Source organism: Balaenoptera physalus (assembly GCF_965194825.1).
Source record: "Balaenoptera physalus genome assembly, chromosome: 1".
In the NCBI taxonomy this organism is placed as follows: domain Eukaryota; kingdom Metazoa; phylum Chordata; class Mammalia; order Artiodactyla; family Balaenopteridae; genus Balaenoptera; species Balaenoptera physalus.
Genome location: NC_138882.1, coordinates 32,942,722 through 32,950,209, shown reverse-complemented (window position 1 = coordinate 32,950,209; position 7,488 = coordinate 32,942,722).

Below are 7,488 nucleotides of genomic sequence, written 5' to 3'. Positions count from 1 at the left end.
GCCCAGTGGGTTCAGGTTCTGGGTTCTCAGGAGCCAGCTGCGGCTCCAGTGGCCCTGGACACTGGGCCACCTCTGGGCTGCTCCGCCTGCATGAAGTTCAGGCTGACACTCATGGCTCTTCAATGGCCCTGCAGGGAAGTCCCACAGTGGACTTTCCCTGGCAGCTGAGGCTGCTTCTGGACCCCACATGCTTGGTGGAGCTCAGCAAAGGAGCTAAGGGATCCCTGAAATCCAACTGCAGATTTTTGGGGAATGATATGATCATTGGCTCTATGATCTCACAAGCAAAGCCCAGCAGGAGACATACTTGAAAGCTTCAATTTGTTCCTATGCTGCAGAGCCACTGACATGGGTGACCCCACCCCACCCATAGTTCTGCAGAGCTTCTGATGCCATCTCAGGAGGGAGCAAGGAACTGGACCAAGGCCCATGACCTTGTCCAGTTCCTCCAGAACCTTGTAAGGTCCTCAGGTGTCTGACGACCTCTGTTCTCTGTAGTGATTCCTAACATGACACTTAAAATGGAGAACCCGTTCAGCTGCTCACATGTGAACTGGGTACCTGCAGTGTGCCAGGGCCCGGGCGAGGGGCTAGAACTACGTGGGTGACGAGGGTGCCATGCCTGCCCCTGAGGAGCTTACCTCGATGGGGAAAGGCACTTCAGTATCACGGGAGCGTTCAGAGATAGGAATGCACAGCTCAGGTGTGGGTCTGCGTCACCGCCCTCGCAGGGGAGGGCGCTCAGGGTGACGGGAGGGGTCAGGGAAGGACCTGGGGAGCAGGCTACTCCAGAGTGGGGTCTTGGCAGGTAAGCAGGGTTACCTAGCAGAGAAGGCACGGAAGGCACCCCTGGCAGTGGGAACACCACCAGCCCAGGCACGCAAGGAACCACAAGTGTGTGTGTCACTGGAGAGCAGGTTGAAGTGGGGAGTGGTCATTGGGGAAAGGGAGGGGCCAGACCCAAAAGCTGCTTGTGGGCCACACGGAGGAAGCTGGGCGTTACCTCAGGGAATCACAGAAACAGGTTTTAGGTGAAGTCCAACTGGTATTTTAAAGCTACAACTCTTGGGTGCCCGTGTGGAGTGTGGATTGAAACCCCATGCCTCAGGTCCTCATTTGTAAAATGGAGATGATATCTTTCAAAGTTACGGGTAGGGGTAGATTCTGTACTTCCACAGGGGGCCTGAAACACCACGTGGGTTCCCTGCACACCCTCCCAGCCCCACCTCCCGGGGCTGAGGCCACCATGCAGGGTGGATGGAGAAACAGGAGCCCTTGTCTCAGAACGGCTCAGTTGGTGGCTCAGATCAGTCACAAACATTTGGGAAGCATCCACGCAGCACTCAGATTCACGGTGAGCAGGCTCTAAAACACGGGCCAGCTCAGTTTAAAGGGGCCCAACTGGAAGGAAGCAGGGGCACGTCGGGCTCCCCAGGGGGAAGTGCAGTGGCTCTGGAGGGGCTGGTGCCTCTTTCCGTGCCCTGGAGCCTCAGGGCGATAGTTTTTGCATCTCTCTCAGAATCTACGCAGTTTCCCCCCCACCCCTTTTTTAAAAATTAAATTATTTATTTATTTATTTTTGGGCTGCATTGGGTCTTCATTGCTGCACGCGGGCTTTCTCTAGTTGTGGTGAGCGGGGGCTACTCTTCATTGCTGTGCACAGGCTTCTCACTGCAGTGGCTTCTCTTGTTGAGGAGCACAGGCTCTAGGTGCGTGGGCTTCAGTAGTTGCAGCACACGGGTTCAGTAATTGTGGCACGTGGGCCCTAGAGCACGCAGGCTTCAGTAGTTGTGGCACACAGGCTCAGTAGTTGTGGTGCATGGGCTTAGTTGCTCTGTGGCATGTGGGATCTTCCCGGCCCAGGGATCGAACCCGTGTCCCCTGCATTGGCAGGCAGATTCTTAACCACTGCGCCACCAGGGAAGTCCCTACGCAGTTTCCTCTTTACAGACAGGCATTCTGGTTCAAAACCCAGATTCTGTGACCCCACCCACCTCTTGATTTCAATTGGTAAGGGTGTGGCCCAGGAACCTGCATCGTTGATGAGTTTCCCCAGTGATTCTTCCACAAGCTAAAGTTCAAGGATACTGAGGCAGAGTTTGCCGTGTCCAGCAGAGGACATGTGAATGCCCAGTACAGGCCCGTGGGCAGTGGGTGGTACACTGGACCAGGCGCCACCTCCCAACCTGACAACTGAGGCCAGGGAAGCCGGTCTAAGGGATAGTGACCTGCCCTCCCTCCTACTGGGCCCACCATTTGCTTTCTGGGGCCTCCTCACTGCAGCAGGGGCAACCCCAGAGGATCGCCACAGCTGGTCATCGGGGATTCACTTCCAAACTGCTTCAGTGATTTTGTAAAGGGTGGAATTCCTGGCTTCTTCTTCCTTCATCTCACAAAAATCTCCATAATCAGGCAACCCCGATGGGAGGTGGTAAGGAATGGGCTAGTGTGACCTGAAATAGCTTCAGTTTATTCTCCTTGGAAGCTCAGAATTCCAGCAGCCACTTGAAGCAATCAATCCTTTCCCTGCACGCTTCACGAGAGAGAAAAAGAGAGAGAGACAGAGAGAAGAAGGGAGTGAGAAGAGCTGGGAGTGAGGAAAGGAGAGAGGGTAGGACGGAAGGAGGGAAGGATGGAGAGGAAGGGAGAGATAGAGAGATGGAGAGGGAAAGACAATGGGAAGGGAGGGGGAGCAGAAATAAGAGGAACAAGACAGAGGCCCAGAAGAGAGACAGGCGTATTGTGTGCATGCACTCACACATGCGTCTAACGGGAGGTCGTCCAGGCCACTCTGCTCGCACTGGTCTGTCACTGCTCTGGTCCATGGCCGCCTGCCACGGCAATGGCTTAGTGCTGGAACATCCGTGGCTGTGGCTTGGAGCCTCCCCTCTGGCTGAGGGCAAAAGCTGCTGACAAATCTGCCTGGAATATCTGAGTTTTTCCAACACAGAAAGAAGAAACATACACACACAAACCAGTCTTATCATATGCCTGGCAGAGTAGCTGGGTATGGAAAAATTCCATAATTGAAATGCGGATGGAGGAGGCACCACTAAACTGCTGGAAAACAAGCCCCACCCCCCCCTTCATGCTGACACCATTCCAGCAGCCCTCATGTCCCTGTTCACATTCCTACCCTGGTTTGCCCTTCTTGTCCCCAGGCACTGTCAAGGACCTAGATGATCCCCACAGGAGCACCGGTGTTGGGTGACACACAAAACCCAACCCTCTGAAAGTAGAGATGGTACCCTACCAGCCCTCACCCTTAGCCAGTTACTAGCACATGAAGACAGGTAATCCCCCACAGTGACCAGCAACTTTGGAGGATGTGCATGAGCTTTAAATGGAGCTCCCAACACCACCCCACTTCTACCCAGCCCCCTCAGGGCTTTGAGTGCCTTCTATTCTTCCTGAACCAGACAATTCCTTCATCTCCCCCTCCCTGGGTACAGAAGCCATAGCTTGAAGGGATATTAAGAGATAAATTCTGTATTAGGTACAGGTTGGGAGCCTCCAGCTGAGTTCATTTCACTAAACATTTGATGAGCACCTCTTATTTGCCCTGCACAGTGGGATCAGAAAGACTGACAAGACCTAAGTGAGGGAAGCAAAAATGTACAAACTACATTTGTACAAAATGAGAATCCTGTTAGGATGGTGTGGATGCTAAAGGCACAAGCAACTTGCTGTGGGATCTTGGGAGAAAGGGCATTGAATTAGGTCTGGGTGACTGTGGGAAGGCTCTATGGAGGGCCTGGTATTCGGACTAGACTTTGAAAGTTGGACAAGATTTCAATAGAGAGAGGAAAACGGGGAAAGATTTTGCTGATTCTTCAAACAGCACCTACAAAGTGAGATCAGAGATTTTAAACACTGCTGTTTTTACCACACCCGCTGGGCAGTGCAAAGGCAAAATCACAGATCTCAGTCCAGACTGTGACACCTTTGGGGGCCAGTCACATGCTTTCTCTGAGCGTCAGTTTTCTCGTCTGTAAAACGGGAATGCTGGCCACTTCACAGAGTTGCCATGAAGATGAGGTCATTCAAGCCGAGAGTACCTGCCACACAGTAGGTACTCAATGTGTGTTTCTAGAGTAAATATGTATAACACATAGCAGGTGGCAAACATTTTAATTCCCCGACAATGTTTTGTCACAGTCTCTGCTCACCGTCTAGCAATGGAAGGTATTACCCACTTTCTGGGGGTTGCTGAGCTCTATATGCCAAAGCTGCCCAGGCGGGAGAGGAAGAAGCTCAAAGAGCTGTCATCCTGCAGTTAACAAGAGTAAGAGCGTTTTTCTTCAAATGTCTACGAAGGGGCTCACACAATCTCACTACCCACTGCCTTGGTCCCATTTTCAAAGTGTGGTCTGTTGAGTCACATTCATCAAGCTCATATAAAATACAGGCCAATATCCAGGCTTACAGAATCAATCTCTGGAGGGAGGGTCTGGGAATACATATTTGGAGCAAACTCATGTTCACAAAGTTTGGGAGAGTCTGGGGGCTGTTGTGCCTGCTGTTCCTACATCCTGGGCCACCCTTGCTCAGACAGACAGAGGGTTGACTCCACTCAGGTCTGTGTTTAATGTCTGCTCTTCAGAGAGGTCCTTCCTGACCCCCCAATCCAATACAGTAGCCCCTGTTGCTTTCTATCCCTCACTGTGCTTTGTTTGTCATCATAGCGTGCATGACCTGAGGTTCTATTACACTTAGGTTGGTATGTTTATTACCTGGCTCTCCCACTAAACGTAAGCTTCAGGAGCATGGCTACTTCACTGTTGCACCTTTAGTGCCTAGAACAGCGCCTGAGATATAGCGGATATTAGGTAATTACTTGTTAAATCAATGATTGCTCTGTGCCCTTAAAGACTGCAGAGAATGGTGCTGTTTGTCAAATATTTCCAGCTCTTTCCCCATTCTGAGCACATGGAAAGAATGCACTTCCTGCTCCCCTTGTGGAGGGTGGGCTATAGAACTAGTTCTGGCCAATGAGTTGCGAGCAAAAGTGACTGGAGCTTTTCCATGCTGGTTGGTGTAGGAGCCTCTGGGCTCTCTCGGTTTCCCTCTGGCTTGGTGATGGGCAACATTCAACGTGGTAGCTGCTCCATCAGCCTGGGTCCCTGAGTGATTTTGATGAACAGAATCTCCCTACCAACAGGCAAAGGGCATGTAATGTGAGTGAGAAAGAAGTCTCTGGCTTAAAGGCACTGGGACTTGAGGGTTGTTTATTACTGCAGCATAACTTAACCTGTCCTGACAGGTCCATTGATCCCATGCAGATAGTTGTACTGTTAGAATTACTGGGAGGTCCCTAAATTCTTTGGGGATTTCAAGCAACTTCAAATGCCTCAAAGCCAAACAAACCCAGAAACTTCCCCTTCAGAAGGTCAGGCCACATTCTGTCCTCCCCTTTTCCTTCCTACTGGGAAGCTCCCTGGGGGTGAAGGGATAGCCTTGAAACAACTCACCCAATGAGGGACCCGACAGCCTCTGGGGCCACCTCTGAAGTGACCTCACACACTGACCACACACTCAAACTCACTGTCATCATCCTTCCCTTTGGTCAAAAAACAAAACAACACACCCACTCTTCTGGGAGTGAGTCACAAACAGAAAAAAATCAATGGCTCTGAGCCAAGAGGATCTGCTAACAAGGGGAAAACACTCCCAGTGGAGGTATCTTAGCAGACGCTGTGGTCTCACCCCGTGGCCTGCATGACCAAAGACTAATCCAAACAATTCTGAAGTTCAACCATCAGACATTATCCCAGGTCCTAATCCTACAATAAGACTGGAGTTTATTTAGTACTTCTTCCCTGATGAAGGAGGAATGGGTTGCGTGTGTGTGGGGGGGTGGGACAGGATGCTCTTTCAGGGAAGAGGGAGACTGGGCTGGGAAAGATGACATCAGAAGAGGCAAGTTCCAAGCAGAGAGCCTCCTGCTGGGGTTCAGAAAAGGCAGCTGCCTCTCCGACCTCAATTGCTTGGCTCAGGGAGATGAACCTTAAGATAAACTTGATAAACTTTTTGGATTGGTTACATGGAGTTATGTTATCTCCATTTTCATCTCCATTCCCATCCCAGAAGCCAAATGTAGGGCTCTGGCCCTGCTCAATCTCCTCCCCTCTGCAGTGCTGACAGCAGCTCCTATTACTCCTCCAAATCAGGGCTGGAGCAGGAAAACAAAACCAGAGCATTTTTCTGTACAGCTCAGGCAACTGGGCAAAGGGGTTTATGCCTGACTATTCCAGATGGTCCTCAGTTTCCCAGGGCCAGAGGAGACACTCATCCCATGAGCCTCCCTCTCCTGGGAATCTGGGCTGGGTTGCCCAAACTCATGCTTGGGGGAGGGGGATGCAGGACAGAGATGGCGATTGTTGGCAATTTCATAAATGGCGTTTCAAAACTGGCCTTCCAGTGATGCACTCTTTGCCAGGTCCCTTCTTCTTGCCACACCAAGCTGTCACCAGAGCACAAGCTTGGTCCACACCCTGGACCTCACCCAGCTCACTGCTCTCCCAAAGTTGGAGGGAGTGATCTCCGAACAAGTCTCAAGCCTGTGTAGATGGATGGATAACAGAGGGTGGATACAAGCAAATATTTATACGCAATACAGGTTTCTGCAACAAAAGTGCTTGCAGAAGAAGTGGGAGAGATGGGAAAAGGAGACCACAAAGGCAAATTGTGCTTTCCTTTTTCAACATTCAGCAGAAAGCATTGTAGAATAACACCCCATTGCGTTTTTCTCGGTTGTGTCCCACTGAACTTCCCCTGCTCTGTGGAGCAAAGAGCAGAGAAGCCCATTCTCTTATCACCAAATCTAAAGTAGTGGGGTCCTTGGACCAGCAGCATCAACACTGCCTGGGAACTTGTTAAAAATGGAAAATCTCAAACTATTATATATAGAATGGATAAACAACAAGGTCCCATTCTATAGCACAGGGAACTATATTCAACATCCTGTAATAAACCATAATGGAAAAGAAAAAAATGCAAAATCTCAAACCTCAGCTCCAGACAAACTGACTCAGAAACTCAGGGGGTGGAGCCCGGTAATCTGTGATTTAACAAGCCCTCCAGGTAATTACGATGCACGGCTTTCGCAAACCACTGATGTAGAGAAAGCAAGGTTCAGACAGGGGAGAGGAGAAGTGGAGGCGGAGAGCGGAGGGCGTGGCTCTGGCTCACACTCCCCCATCTCAACTCCTTCTGCTTCTTAGCACTGTGCTATCGGCTCCTGGGGGTCATTCTTCTCAAGTACCCAGAAGCCACCTCATGAGGTGAGAAGCTCCAGCCTCTGGTGAGACCCAGGGGACCAGAGGATTCCATGATTGTCACCACCGTGAGGGAGAAGCCATGGGCCAAAGCAAGCTTGGAATTCCCTGACCACTGGACTCTTGAAATTTTAGGAATTACCTAAAAATTACCTCCAAGGGGAAATCGAAAAGCAAAAGTGAAGATTCCCCTAGGAGACACTAGGGGGAG